The sequence below is a fragment of the Tachyglossus aculeatus genome, chromosome 10 (genome assembly GCF_015852505.1).
Source record: "Tachyglossus aculeatus isolate mTacAcu1 chromosome 10, mTacAcu1.pri, whole genome shotgun sequence".
Classification (NCBI taxonomy): Eukaryota; Metazoa; Chordata; class Mammalia; order Monotremata; family Tachyglossidae; genus Tachyglossus; species Tachyglossus aculeatus.
In genome coordinates this window covers 25840070-25854414 of record NC_052075.1, presented here as the reverse complement: position 1 = coordinate 25854414, position 14345 = coordinate 25840070, and positions in this window count along the sequence as shown.

Here is a 14345-nt window from a genome sequence, read left to right as displayed (position 1 = left end):
AAAAATAGTCTTACCTGAAAACCTGGTAAGTTTTGAAATGGATGGAAGAGTAACTAAGGCAGAGCACTTTTTCATTTGTCGTGTAAAGTGACACACAATACACAGCTTGACAAAATGGATAGAAAGTCATTTCCCTTTGACTTGGCCATGGGAATAAAATGTATTCCCCAAATAAGAGAAACCTTGCATTCCTTGCATTCCTTCATATGCCTCCATATTTCTCAAATGGGAAAATTACAACTTCAATATGAATAATAAAAAATACCTCTATAGGACAGGAACTGAGTTTTCCTCTTCTACTAGTATACCAAGCAACTAATAGAGTGCTCGGCACAGAGTAGATGTTCAGTGTGCATTATTAAACAAATAAATGCATGAATCCTGATTCTATAAATGGTTAATGTGACCAAAAACCTCAAACCAAATCCAAAATATCCCTGGAGGATCATTAATCACTAAACTTTAGTTACCCTGCTACTGCTGTGGCCACCTATGTGGTCTTGAATGGGGGATAATAATAATAATAATTATGGTATTTGTTAAGCATTTACTATGTGCCAGGCACTGTACTGAGCACTGGGATGGAGATGGAGCAAAAATCATATGCTACAGCCATTCATCAATCAATCAATCAATCATTGAAATTTATTAAGCACTCACTGTGTCCTGAGCACTGTATTTAGAGTTTGGGAGAGTGCAATACAATAATAATAACAATAATAATAATAATGATGGCATTTATTAAGCACTTACTATGTGCAAAGCACTGTTCTAAGTGCTGGGGAGGTTACAAGGTGATCAGGTTGTCCCATGGGGGGCTCACAGTCTTAATCCCCACTTTACAGATGAGGTAACTGAGGCACAGAGAAGTTAAGTGATTTGCCCAAAGTCACACAGCTGACAATTGGTGGAGCCAGAATTTGAACCCATGACCTCTGACTCCAAAGCCCGTGCTCTTTCTACTGAGCCACGCCACTTCTCAGCAGTATTACTACTACAGTAGCAGTAGTAATAAAACTTATTAAGCACCTGCTCTGTGTGGAGGGCACTGTATTGAGGGCTTGGGAGAGTATAGTACAATAGTAGTAGTAGTATTTATTAAGCACTTACCATGTGCAGAGCACTATACTAAGGGCTTGGGAGAGTACAGTATGGTAGTAACAGTAGGAGGAGGAGGAGTAGATGACTTTATTAAGCACTCACTGTGTGCACAGCACTATTCTAAACACTGGGAAAATATTCAGATGAAAATTAGACACAGATGTACCTCGAGGGATTCACAAGTTATGACTAACAGCACTTGGGAGGGCAGGAATATGGACTGGAGACAGATATATAGGGAAAAAAGAAACACTAAAACATTATAATGTAATAAAGGACAAGGACAAAGATGCAGCATACAAAATAAAAGCAAAAGTCATTAGGGAGCTGTGGCTAGAGGAGTTGAATTTATCCTCATGAATCAGAAATCACAGCAATGGCTAAGGAAGTCCCTAGCTTTCCTTAGGTTCTATAAGGCCTCATGCTGCCCATGCTGCTCTCACTCCTTCCAGGGTTACGCAAAGCAGGACAGGATGGGGTCTTCCCGATAGTGTGGAGGGGAGCTTGTGCCGGCCCTGGGTGGTGGGGAGGGAAGACAGTTTGCTTGTCCACAGTGGGAGAGGCCAGGAACATGCAGGGAGGATAGGGTGCACGTGTCTAATGTTTTGTTTGGCTCTGAAGGTGAAAAGTGTCTGAGAAGGCAGAGCAGCTTGGCTTGGTGTGCATGGCATAGATATGGGACAAGCATAGGGTTCCTCAGCCACTATGGGAGGGCCAAGTGACACAGAACATGCATTTCACTCAGCTGCGATGGAAAACTGTTATTCATTTCATTTTCTTAAAAAAGACTAGTGACACTAAGGCCACTAAACAATGGACTGGCTCACTAAAGATATTTTCTGTGTTTCTTGGAAACTACCAGGCAGTTCTCCCACTGAATACCCAGTGTAAGCATCCACTAACTGCCAGTGAAGGGGTTAAGAGCGATGTCAAACTCTGAACTGAAACCCAAGAAGGCATCCTTCACTTCCCAAAACAGAAGGCTAAAACCAGCTATTGCTCAATTTCACAGGAGATTGTGCTTGCTGGAGGAGTGTATGTGTAGTGAGAGTGTGTGTGTGTGTGTGTGTGTCTGTGCACTTTTAAACCACTTCCTCTTGCCACTATTTATCTTAGTGTCGGATCCTCGGATGAGCTTTGGTGGAAGATATCAACCTTGTGTTTCCTTGTTTTAAAAGACGTGGGTCAGAGCCGACTGTTTGTTACACTGCATTAGAATCACTGCTGCATTCCATCTTCTAAATCCCTGCTGACAGGGATGAGAACAGGAGCCTTCTGTTTCAACTGAAAATTAATGCTTTATGTATAGACAAAACCATGCTGGGAAAGTTAGACAGGGATAGAACTCTGGGGAGTGACCATCAGGATTCAGGATATGCTGTGCACATAGGAGTGGAAGATTTTGTATAGATTGTCTGGAAATAGCTTCTGAAACCCTGAATCCTGTTAAGAAAAAAACCCCACAGTAACAGCCCATTTAGATTTTACAGATTTACGAGAGGGATGTTTTCAGACTAGGGCAAAATAGATCTAAGGAAGCTGGTGCTAAAAGTATGGAGATACATCAAATGGCTCATTAAAAATTCTGTGGCACCAGAGCAAGCTGACTTGTGCAAAGAAGATAAATCTCTCAGAGAACAGGCCAGGACTTTATGGTAGAACTAGGAAAGGAAATCATCTGACCTCAGATAATCTTGGAATTTTAATGCACAATTAGGTTTCCTGCATGTCCCCTTCTTCAGTCATCACCCATCTAGATCCCTAAGTCAATCAATCAACTGATGGTATTTATTGAGTACTTACCCTGCGCAGAGCATAGTATTCAGTTTTTGGGAATGTATAATACATTAGAGTGGGTGGATATCATTCAGGATTGTACAACCTAGTATGGAAGACAGACAACAAAATAAATTACATGTAGCGAAGCTACAGAGTATAAGATATGTGCATAGTGCTATGAGAGTTGGGGTGGTGTGAGTGCATCCCTAAGGAGTACAAACCACAGTGAAAAGGGAGAGGGGAGGATGGACTGGGTGGGGAAATGAGGGGAAGCACACTTGGAGGACATATGATTTTAGTAGTGCTTTGAAGATGAGGAAACTGTTTATCTGTCAGATAATAATAATAATAATAATGATGATGGCATTTTATTAAGGGCTTACTATGTGCAAAGCACTGTTCTAAGCACTGGGGAGGTTACAAGGTGACCAGGTTATCCCACGGGTGACTCACAGTCTTAATCCCCATTTTACAGATGAGGTAACTGTGGCACAGAGAAGTTAAGTGACTTGCCCACAGTCACACAGCTGACAATTGGTGGAGCTGGGATTTGAACCCCTGACCTCTGACTCCAAAGCCCATGCTCTTTCCACTGAGCCACGCTCAGGGAGGGAGTTCCAGGCTAGAGCAAATTTCATTCATTCATTCATTCATTCATTCATTCATTCATTCATTCATTCATTCATTCAATCGTATTTATTGAGCGCTTACTGTATGCAGAGCACTGTACTAAGCACTTGGGAAGTACAAGTTGGCAACATGTAGAGACGGTCCCTACCCAACAACGGGCTCACAGTCTAGGAGTGGGAGACAGACAACAAAACAAAACATGTAGAGAGGTGTCAAAACTGTCAGAATAAATAGAATTATAGCTATCTGCACATAAGAAAATAGAGTAGCAAATATGTACGAGTAAAATAAATAGAGTAATAAATATGTACAAATATATACAAGTGCTGTGGGGAGGGGAAGGAGGTAGGGTGGGGGGGTGATGGGGAGGGGAGGAGGAAAGGAAAAATGGGGCTCAGTCTGGGAAGGCCTCCTGGAGGAGGTGAGCTCTCAGTAAGGCTTTGAAGGGAGGAAGAGAGCTAGTTTGGTGGATGTGTGGAGGGAGGGCATTTCAGGCCAGGGGAAGGATGTGGGCTGGGGGTCGGCAGTAGGACAGGCGAGAACGAGGCACAGTGAGGAGGTTAGCGGCAGAGGAGCGGAAGGTGCGGGCTGGGCTGGAGAAGGAGAGACGGGAGGGTGAGGTAGGAGAGGGTGAGGTGATGGAGAAGTTGTGAACAAGGTGCCAGAGGAGAAAGAAGTGAGTTTGAGGTACAGTGACAGGGTATGGTAGTTCCTTAGGGTTAGAGGATAGGGCTGGCAGTGGGGCAAAACAGGCAGAGTTTTCTTTTTTCCCAAGATTCTAACGTTTCCAATCAATCAATTAATGGCATATTGTCTTGTCTTATGCTGTCAAGTCGTCTCCAACCCATAGCTTAGTACAGTGCTCGGAACACAGTAAGCGCTCAATAAATGTGATTGAATGAATAGCGATGCCATGGACACATCTCTTCCAGCACACCCCACCTCCATCTGCAATTGTTCTGGTAGTGTATCCATAGAGTTTTCTTGGTAAAAATGTGGAAGTGGTTTACCATTGCCTCTTTTCATGCAGTAAACCTGAGTCTCCACCCTCAATTCTTTCTCATGCTGCTGCCGCCCAGGACAGGAGAGTTTTCACTTGTAGCAGATTGCCTTCCACTCGCTCGCCATGCCCAAGCTAGGAATGGAATGGATATGCCTCTGGATGATTCTCTCTCCCATAGTTGAGGCAGGTAGAGTACTGGAAACTCTCCAGGTGTGACCCTGAGAGGGGTTAATGGCCTACATTAAGTGTTTATTTTGTGCAGAGCTCTGTACTAAGCACTTGAGAAAATAGAACAGAGTTGGTAGATGCAATTCCTGCCCCTAAGGAGCTTACAGACTTCAGTGGATGAAAAACATTAAAATAAATTAGGGATAGGAGAAAGGATAGAATAGAAGCATATTTACATAAGTACTGCAGGGATAGGGTGAGTATCAAAGCGTTTAAGTGATACGGTCAAGTTCATAACCAGCACAGAGGGAAGAGCGGATAGCTTCAGTCTTGGTTTGAGTTTAGGACGTTTCCCCACTCCTCAAGGAACTCCAGTGCTTGTCCATTCACCATGGCATCAAATCAAAACTCCTCATTATTGGCTTCAAAACACTCAATTACCTTGCTCCCTACTATCTCACCTCACTACTCTTCTACTACACCCAGTAAGCACACTTTGCTCCTCTAATCCTAACCTTCTCACTGTGCCTCAATCACATCTGTTTCAGCTCCAAACCCTCGCCCACATCCTGCCTCTGGCCTGGAATGCCCTCCCTCCTCAAATCTAACAGACACTTTACTCTCCCCACCTTCAAAGCCTTATTGAAGGCACATCTCCTCCAAGAGGCCTTCCCTGACTAAGCCCTCCTTTCATCCTCTCCCATTCCCTTCTGTGTCACCCTGACTTGCTCCCTTTATTCATTGCCCCCCGCCAGCCAATCTGCACTTCCGTACATATCTGTAATTTATTTATTTATATTAATGTCTGTCTCCCCCTCGGACTTTAAGCTTGTTATGGGCAGGGAATGTGTCTGTTTATTGTTGGACTGTACTCTCCCAGGTTAACAGTACTCTGCACACAGTAAGCACTCAATAAATATCATTGAATGAATGAAAGGGAAGGGCTTTTGACAGAAGATGTGGTTTTAGGAAGATTTTGAAGTTGGAAGAGAGATGATCTGTCATATATAAAGGTAAGGGAGTTCCAGGCCCAAGGTAGAACTTGGGCAAGAACTCAGTGCTGGGCAAGATGAGACTGAAGTAGAGGAAATAGATTGGTGTTAGAGGAACAGAGTTTGCAGATTGCGTTTTAGTAGGAAATCGGGGAGGTTAGATAGGCGGGAGAGAGCTGATTGAATGCTTTAAAGCAGATGGTGAGGAGTTTCTATTTAAGGCAGACATGGATGAGCAACCCTTGGAGGTTTTTGAGGAGTGGGGAGATATAATAATAATAATGATGGCATTCATTAAGTGCTTACTATGTGCAAAGCACTGTTCTAAGCGCTAAGAGGTTACCAGGTGATCAGGGACACCACGGGGAGGCTCACAGTCTTAATCCCCATTTTACAGATGAGGTAGCTGAAGCACAGAGAAGTTAAGTGACTTGCCAAAAGTCACACAGCTGACATGGATTGAACAGTTTTTCAGAAAAATGATCCGCACTACAATGAAGTGTGGACTGAAGAGGAGAGATACAGGAGGCAGGGAGATCAGTAAAGAGGCTGATGCATTAGTCAAGGTGTGAAATGATGAGTGCTTGGATAAGAATGGTAGCAGTCTGGTTAGAAAGGAAGGGTGGATTTTAGAGTGCTGTGAAGGTAGAACTGGTAGGATTTCCAGCCAGATTGAATGTGTGAGTTAAATGAGAGAGATGAATCAATGATAATGACGAGGTTGCAGACATGAGATACAGGAAAGATGGGAATCAGCAGAAGAATTAGAGAAGCAGCATGGGCTCAGTGGAAAGAGCATGGGCTTTGGAGTCAGAGGTCATGGGTTTGAATCCCGGCTCCGCCACATGTCTGCTGTGTGACCTTGGGCAAGTCATTTAACTTCTTGGAGCCTCAGTTACCTCATCTGTAAAATGGGGATGATGACTGTGAGGCCCACACGGGACAACCTGATCACCTTGTATCCCCCCCAGTGCTTAGAACAGTGCTTTGCACATAGTAAGTGCTTAACAAATACCTTCATTATTATTATTATGGGAATGTCATCTGCAGAGATTGAAAGGCATGGGGAGGACAAGGTTTGGTAGGGAAGACGATGAGTTCTGTGTTGGACATGTAAAGTTTGACGTGTGGGCAGGGCATCCAAGTAAAGATGTTTGGAGGCAAGAGGAAACTGCAGAAAGGAGAGTGGCCAGGGCTGGAGAGGTAGATTTGTGAATCATCCACTTCGGGATGGTAGCTGAAGCTGTATGAATGAATTAATTCTCCATGGGAGTGGGTGTAGATGAAGAATAGAAGGGGGCCCAGAGCTGAGCCTTATGCAACCCCTGCAATTAGAAGGTGGGAAACATAGGAGGAGCCAGTAAAAGAAACTGAGAAGGAGTGGTCAGCGAGACGGACGAGAACGAGAAGAGGATAGTTTTGGTGAAGCCAACCAGAAAACAAACGATGTTAACTCAGAAGCTTTGCTTAAAATAGTCCAAAATATAGTTTGATCAAAGCCCCAGATTGTTTTCAAGAATGGCCCGGACAGAGAAAGGCATGGCCACGGCAATTAAACCTTGGGTGAACACTAACTGCCCTCCCAAATACAGGATAAGAAGATTCCCAGATAGAATATGGGTTACAGTGGACATGTAGTGTAACATGACTATGTCAGAAGTACTATCTGCACACTTCTAGAGTGTTTCCCTAGCAGGGAGGGACCCCTGAACTCCCCTATTTATTCCAGAATCATTGAATTCCCTTGCCAAGAGTGCACAAACTCCAACCCTACAACCAAGAGGCAAAACATGGGCAAAGGGACTGTGACTGGATGTTTAAAATGAAAAAATAATTGGATAGCAAGGGGTCTAATTCCATACTGGTGCAGTAATCGAGACAAGGCAGCTGAAAATCAGGCTATCAGGAGTAAAACTAGACTATAATAAACGTTGATTAATCAATGATATTTGTTAAGTCCTTACTGTGTGCAAAGAGTTGGTAAAAACAATCCCTGCCCTCAAAGAGCTTCCACCCTACTTAACCCCTGCTGAGTCACCCAACTTTTGCCACTCTGAATCCATATTCTTCCCAGCCCCCCACCCCCATGCCAGAATTTCTGCTGGCTCTGTTCTGCTCTAAGGCCCAGGAGGGTCTGCTTTTAGCACTTCATCTAGGCAAATCCAAGAAAGGCAAAACAAAACAAAACAGAAAGACACTAGGGCAGAGTCCAGCTGCCCCCATGGAGGCAGATTAACTCTGTTTGAGGCTCTTCTCTATGTTCCCAGCATGGAGGTTCCAGGCAAACACAACAGGTAGGGTGAAAGTTGAAGAGATGCCCAACATTCTGGCCTCTGAGACTCTTGCCATCATTATTCCTGCTGTCAAACACAAGGAGGGAGAGGCGTTGTGGCTCAGAGTGGGGAGCAGTAGAAAATACAAGAAGTAGGCTTGGTCTTTCCAGTTTGACCCTGAATCCAAAGCATGGAGAGTGAGGTAAACCTGAAAACATTGTTTCCTTTTGAAAAAAAAAGTATCTTTTCTCAATGCCAGTAATTTCTCTCCATCTCTAAGTCAACACTGCCCTTTCCCACTGCTAAAATAAGATGGTGTGTAATTTGCCATTCCTCAGTTAACCTTGGGGGGCTGGGGGAGAGGAGGAGGAGGGCAGCGACTTATTGTCATTTCCAATACTTCTGAAACCAATTAAGCCCTGACACGATTTCTAGTCAGCCGGTGGCATTCTGGGGTTGCATATTCGCACTGGAGTTTACATTTTATCTGCCCAAATGGCTTCAGGGTAATGCCTACGCTTTTTCACACAGCCTGCTTCCATTCAGCACATTGTAAAATGGTAGTGTTCATATTAATTGCGAGTTAGTGGCCATTTTATGGGATTTATATAGCCACCATGCTCTTTGCTGCTGTACCTCATCGAATTCAGAGTGTTACAGCCTGCATCTTTCTGCCAGGGAAGGGACTCCAGCCTTCCATAGGCTCAGTTTATTCTGAATCATTATGATCCTGCATGCTCATTGCCACAGTCAGTTGAGAAATGATTAAGCGGATTTAAAAGAGCCAGCAGTATTGAGTGAGGAAGTTGGAGAGTTGGCTCGGGGGAGGGGTTGGGGGTGCGGTGGGCTTCGTGATGAATTGCATGCTCGGTACAGGGGGCTTTGACCCTCTGAGGGGAAAGAATCAGCATGGAAATAAGAGAATTCATGATCAGGAGAAATAGGATCCACTACTGGGTCCTAATAGGATTCAACCTAAAGCAGCCAGGAGAGATAGCGCCAATCCTCTCTTCTGAAAGTCCTCCAGGGAAGCTGATTCCGACCCCACCCCTCAATTGCCTGCTGGAAGTCTTGGTGACCCTGTCATCTATAATGTCTTCCTCATCACTAAATCACTTTGACTCTATTTAACTGGTTCCAGGCTCTAAGAGGAGAGACCACAACCTGGCAATTTTCTGGGAGCCTTTAATATGTTTGAACATGATGAAATTGGCTGGGATGTGATTGTCAGTTTTGGGGGGTTGTGACCTACTTAAAGGAAATGTAGGGGATGGATTAGAGTGGGTACCATAGGGCTGGACTAGAAGCATGGTGGGACTATTTCTCTGGCCAGTTCAAAATTAACCCGCTATAATTTTGAGAAGTGATTTTGGCCTGGCATGCAAAAAATTCAACCCTGAATCCACATCCTAAGCCGTATCTGTGATGGAAGATACGGCTACTTTTCGCTCATGGCACCTGTGAGGGAAGGTGCTCCCAATTATCACTTAATCATCCGAATAAATCAGGCTGCAAATGCATCTTTAGCCAGCATCACCCTGATATTTTGGAGGGAAGTCATTTTCTCTCTCTCCCTGTAATATTCAGATTATTGGTAGCTACTTTCAGTCCTTATTTGTCCAGATGATATGCTTGCAGATCCTCTTCCTTGACAAAGCATAAACCTAGCAAGAGGAAGGCTAAGAAGAGAGCGAGAGATTTCCGGATGACTTTTTCCCTTTGTGTTTGAAAGGACATGAAGTTAACCCTATCCTCAGACCAGAGTAAAGAATATAGTCCAGCGTATTTTGCAGTTGGTGCTGAAAACACATGAATGTAAATTATACAATCCTCCACTCTCCTCTCACCATCCTTACCCTCAGGGATCTGTGCTCTTCAAGGAATAAAAGATGCACAACTCTCCGGCTTCTGAACCACAGCCAGGCAAAGCAACCGGGAACGCTCCTGCCTTCCCACCCTGCCACTGAGGGCCTCTGCTATCATAATGCTTTGCATCCACCACAGCACGTGGCTCAAAGTCACACACACACACACACACACACACACAAAAAAAAAAATGGGCAACCAGTCATGCTGCCTCCCCAGGAACTGGCAAATAACTCTCTATGTCCCATCTTGCCAACACCATCCCGGCAGGAAAGAGAACAGCACCCACAGCAAGAGGCCTCCACAGACCCTCAAGAAGATTGGGGGCTGCTGAAGCGTTTGCTGTGGCTTTAGGGGTGCCTTGGATTCTGAGCCACTGAGGTGGCTAAAATGCTTCTCCTTTAGCCACAGAACCCTACTGATATTTGGGGTGAGTCTGGGTATTTGCCCTTGTCTTTGTAGTTGTTTTATTATCTTATTTTTTACTTACTTACGTGCCTTTCTCCAGTCCCCTCTACCTCCATTTATAATCCTAGATTGTGAACCTCTTGTGAGCCAGGGACCATGTCTAGTTCCCCCTTCTGTATTCTCTCCCATTGCTTAATGCAGAGCAGTGCTTTGCACACAGTTAGCACTTAATAAATATTGTTATTCATTCATTCAATCATATTTATTGAGCTCTTACTATGTGCAGAGCACTGTACTAGGCACTTATACACATGCCATCATCATCATCCTCATTATAATAATGATGGCATTTATTAAGTGCTTACTATGTGCAAAGCACTTTTCTAAGCACAGGGAGGTATCAGGTGATCAGGTTGTCCCATGGGGGGCTCACAGTCTTCATCCCCATTTTACAGATGAGGTAACTGATGCACAGAGAAGTGAAGTGACTTGCCCAAAGTCACCCAGCTGACAACTGGTGGAGCTAGGATTTGAACCCATGACCTCTGACTCCAAAGCCTGTGTTCTTTCCACTGAGCCACGCTGGGTACTGACTCCTACTGTAGGTATGAAACTGAGAATGGGAAAGAGCATTAGAGTAGTTGCTTCAATTCCAGTTTGACTCATAACACTGCTGCTAGGCATAGACAATAATAATAATGATGATGATGATGATAATGATAATAATAATAACTGTGGTATTTGTTAAATGTTTACTATGTGCCAGACACCATACTAAGCACAGGGGTAGATACAAGATAATCAGGTTGGACACAGTCCCTGTCGCAAATACGGCTCATGGCCTTAATCCCCATTTTACAGATGAGGAAACTGAGGCACAGAGAAGTTAACTGACTTGCCCAAGGTCATACAGCAGACAAGTAGCAGAACAGGGATTAGAACTCAGGTCCTCTGACTCCCAGCCCCATGTTCTTTCCACTAGGCTGCTTCATACAGATGTTTCCATATGAAAGATTCTGTAAGGAAATATAAGGCTCAGCTACCCTCAGAATAAGTCCTCCACCTCATGGTGGGCTGAAGTCTATTTTATAGGGTCTAGGGAAAAAGAATGGGGCTAGTCAGAGAATTACTTTCCTATAGCCTTTGTGCTCCCTACTTAGCTGTCTTGCTTTCTTTTTTTTTTACCCATTTTGGAAGAAATCCACAGGGGTAAAGATCACAAATAAGGACTAAAACTGTAAAGAGTGGCCCATTTCCTTGCTAAATAATCTTTGAATCTCTTCAATGAGGGTATAGTGTAACAGATTGGAGTCCCCAGTTTAAACAAGTAGCTAGTAAGTAGATTTATGCAAAGGCCACTCTCCCTTAATGTAACTTGAATTCTTCTGCTTAGGAAATTGGTAGAAGCAAATCGTTCCAGCAAGATAGAGGTCACGCGGGAGACTCCTTTTGGCTGATTAGAATTCTCATACAGTTTCATGGGATGAGAACTGAGTCTATTATTTTTGGACATAAAACCATCCCTCCCAAGAGTGGATAATTACATTACTATCCCCCAGAGAAGCAGAGTAAAAATCAATAGAACAACCACCATCCTCTCTCCTCGGCCAAACAGATAGGCCCCAGAGCTAATAAAATGAGTGGGTCACTATTCCAAATAGTTAGATATAGGAGCAGTCCCAGTTTTTAGAATTCAAGGAGCGTGAGCCTGATAAAATTTCCCAATGCAAGCTCCTTCTGTCAGAAGGCTGAATGCTTGGATTATGTAGTGGTGATGGCTTGCATAAAATCATCTGCATTCTCTTGTTTTAACTCTAGTGGTCTAGAGCCACTGCCAGACCCAGAAGGCTCCAGGATCATGCCTTGTCAACTTCATCATATAAGAAGCTGCAGCCTCTCAGGACAAGGACTGAAAACTGCAGCTGCTAGGACCAGGGACTGAGAACTGCAGGACTTCACCATGACCTGCTGTATTCCACCCTCTGCCCATCACATCCCTGTCCTCCTTCCTTGACGCTAACCCAAACCACCCACCTCCAGCAATGCACACCATCAGATCATTCCAATATAATCTGTACCCAACGTTGGGGGGGCCCTTCTCCATCTTCCACCCCCAACTTCATCTAGATGCATCTTACTGAATCCCTGTTCCAATCTGTGCAAACTCCCCTTCATCCTATACCTGTTGCTAATTCAATAACTCCTTCTCATCATCACAGAGACTGGCTCCCTCCAGAAGACTCAGTCTCCCCTGCTGTGCTTTCCCAAACAAGGAGACCTCACCTTCTCCCACTCCCAATCACTCACTGGGAAAAGGGGATAAGTTAGTCTACCCCTTTCATTGCCATTGCCACTTTCACACCCTCCAATTGCTCTCCTTTCTTTTCCAGCCTCTACCATCTATCTCTACCATCCCCTACAATTACTAGTGACAGCCACCCACCACTCCCTGAGTATCACTTCCAGGGTTCTAATTTGATGCCTTTCTCACTTTCCTTGCCTTCTCTCCTCCTCTAAGCTGATTCTCAGAAACTCTAATGTACCTATAGATGTGAATTTCAGCTGCCCACTTCATCTAGCACCTCAGCTCAGCTGGCCTCCTGCTCCACCTGACTTCACCCACTCACCAATTTGGGCACATGCTCCATGTCTTCATCAATAGTCAATGTACTACTTCTGACCTCACCAATGCTGAAATCCTCTTCAATCACAACCTTCTAATCTGACTAGTTTCCCAAACCCATACCTCTTTGAAAAACTATTCTCACCCCTCACAGAAGACTCCAATCTCTAGACCCCTCTAATAATCCCATATCATGCCTGATTTAGACTCCCTCACATATCTCTCCTCTTTTGATGGACAAATCCACTCCCTCAACTCCATGCTTTCTGCCAAATCCTACTCCATCATCCCCTTGTTCTTTCATTGATTTTAGAGAGGTCTATCTCACCTCTGACTCCTTTTTCCACATGCTCCCTCTGCCCTGGAACTCTGTCCCCCTCCAGATAGGACAGACCACCACTCTTCCCACCTTCAAAGCCTTATTAAGGTCACATCTCTTCTAAGAAACTTTCCTCAGTTAAGCCTTCTTCTCCCCAACTCCTTCTCCCTCCTGAGTCATGTAGGTGCTTGAATATGTATCCTTTGGAAACTTGAAGTCACTCCACCCTCAGCCCCACAGCATTTATGTACCCATCTGTAACATTTATTTACATTAATGTCTGACTCCTCCTATAGACTGTTATGGGCAGGGAACATGTCTCCCAGCTCTGATGTATTGTATTCCCCCAAGCACTTAAGGCAGTGCTCTGCATATAGTAAGTGCTCAATAAATACTATTGACTGATTGCTTGGCATGTTAAATTTGAGGTGTTGGTGGGACATCCAAGCAGAGCTGTCCTGAAGGCTGGAGGAAAAATAAGACAGAAGAGAAGGAGAAAGATCCGAACTGGAGAAGTAGATTTGGAAGCTGAAGCTGTAGGGGAAATAATTCTCCAAGGGAGAGGGAGTGATGGAGAATAGAAGTGAACTTGGAACTGAACCTTGAGGGACTACCACAGATATGGGGTGAGAGGCAGAGGGGGAGTTGGTGAAAGAGACTGAGAAGGAGCATCCAGTGAGATGAGGACTATTAGAAGATGACAGTTTCTGTGAAGCCAAGGTTAGATAATGCTTCCAGCAGAAATCGGGAAGAAGACTGTGAGCCCCGTGGGGGGCAACCTGATCACCTTGTAACCCCCCAGCGCTTAGAACAGTGCTTTGCACATAGTAAGCGCTTAATAAATGCCATTATTATTATTATTATTAAGGGGGTGTCCAATGCTGAAAGCCACTGAGAGGTCTAACAGGATTAGGATGGCATAGAGTCCATTTGATTTGGTAAGAAGGAGATCACTAATGATCTTGGAGAGGGTAGTTTCACTGAAGAGGAGGAGGCTGAATCCAGATTTCAGAGCATTGTGGGTAGGAGTCAGAGTGTCTAAACTACTCATTCAAAGAGCTTACAAAGGAATGGTAGCCTGGAGATGGAGCGATAACTGGAGGTGCAGTAGGGATATGGGATACCTAGGCATACAGAGAAGCAGCATGGCCTAGTGTATAGACCATGGACCTGAGAGTCATAA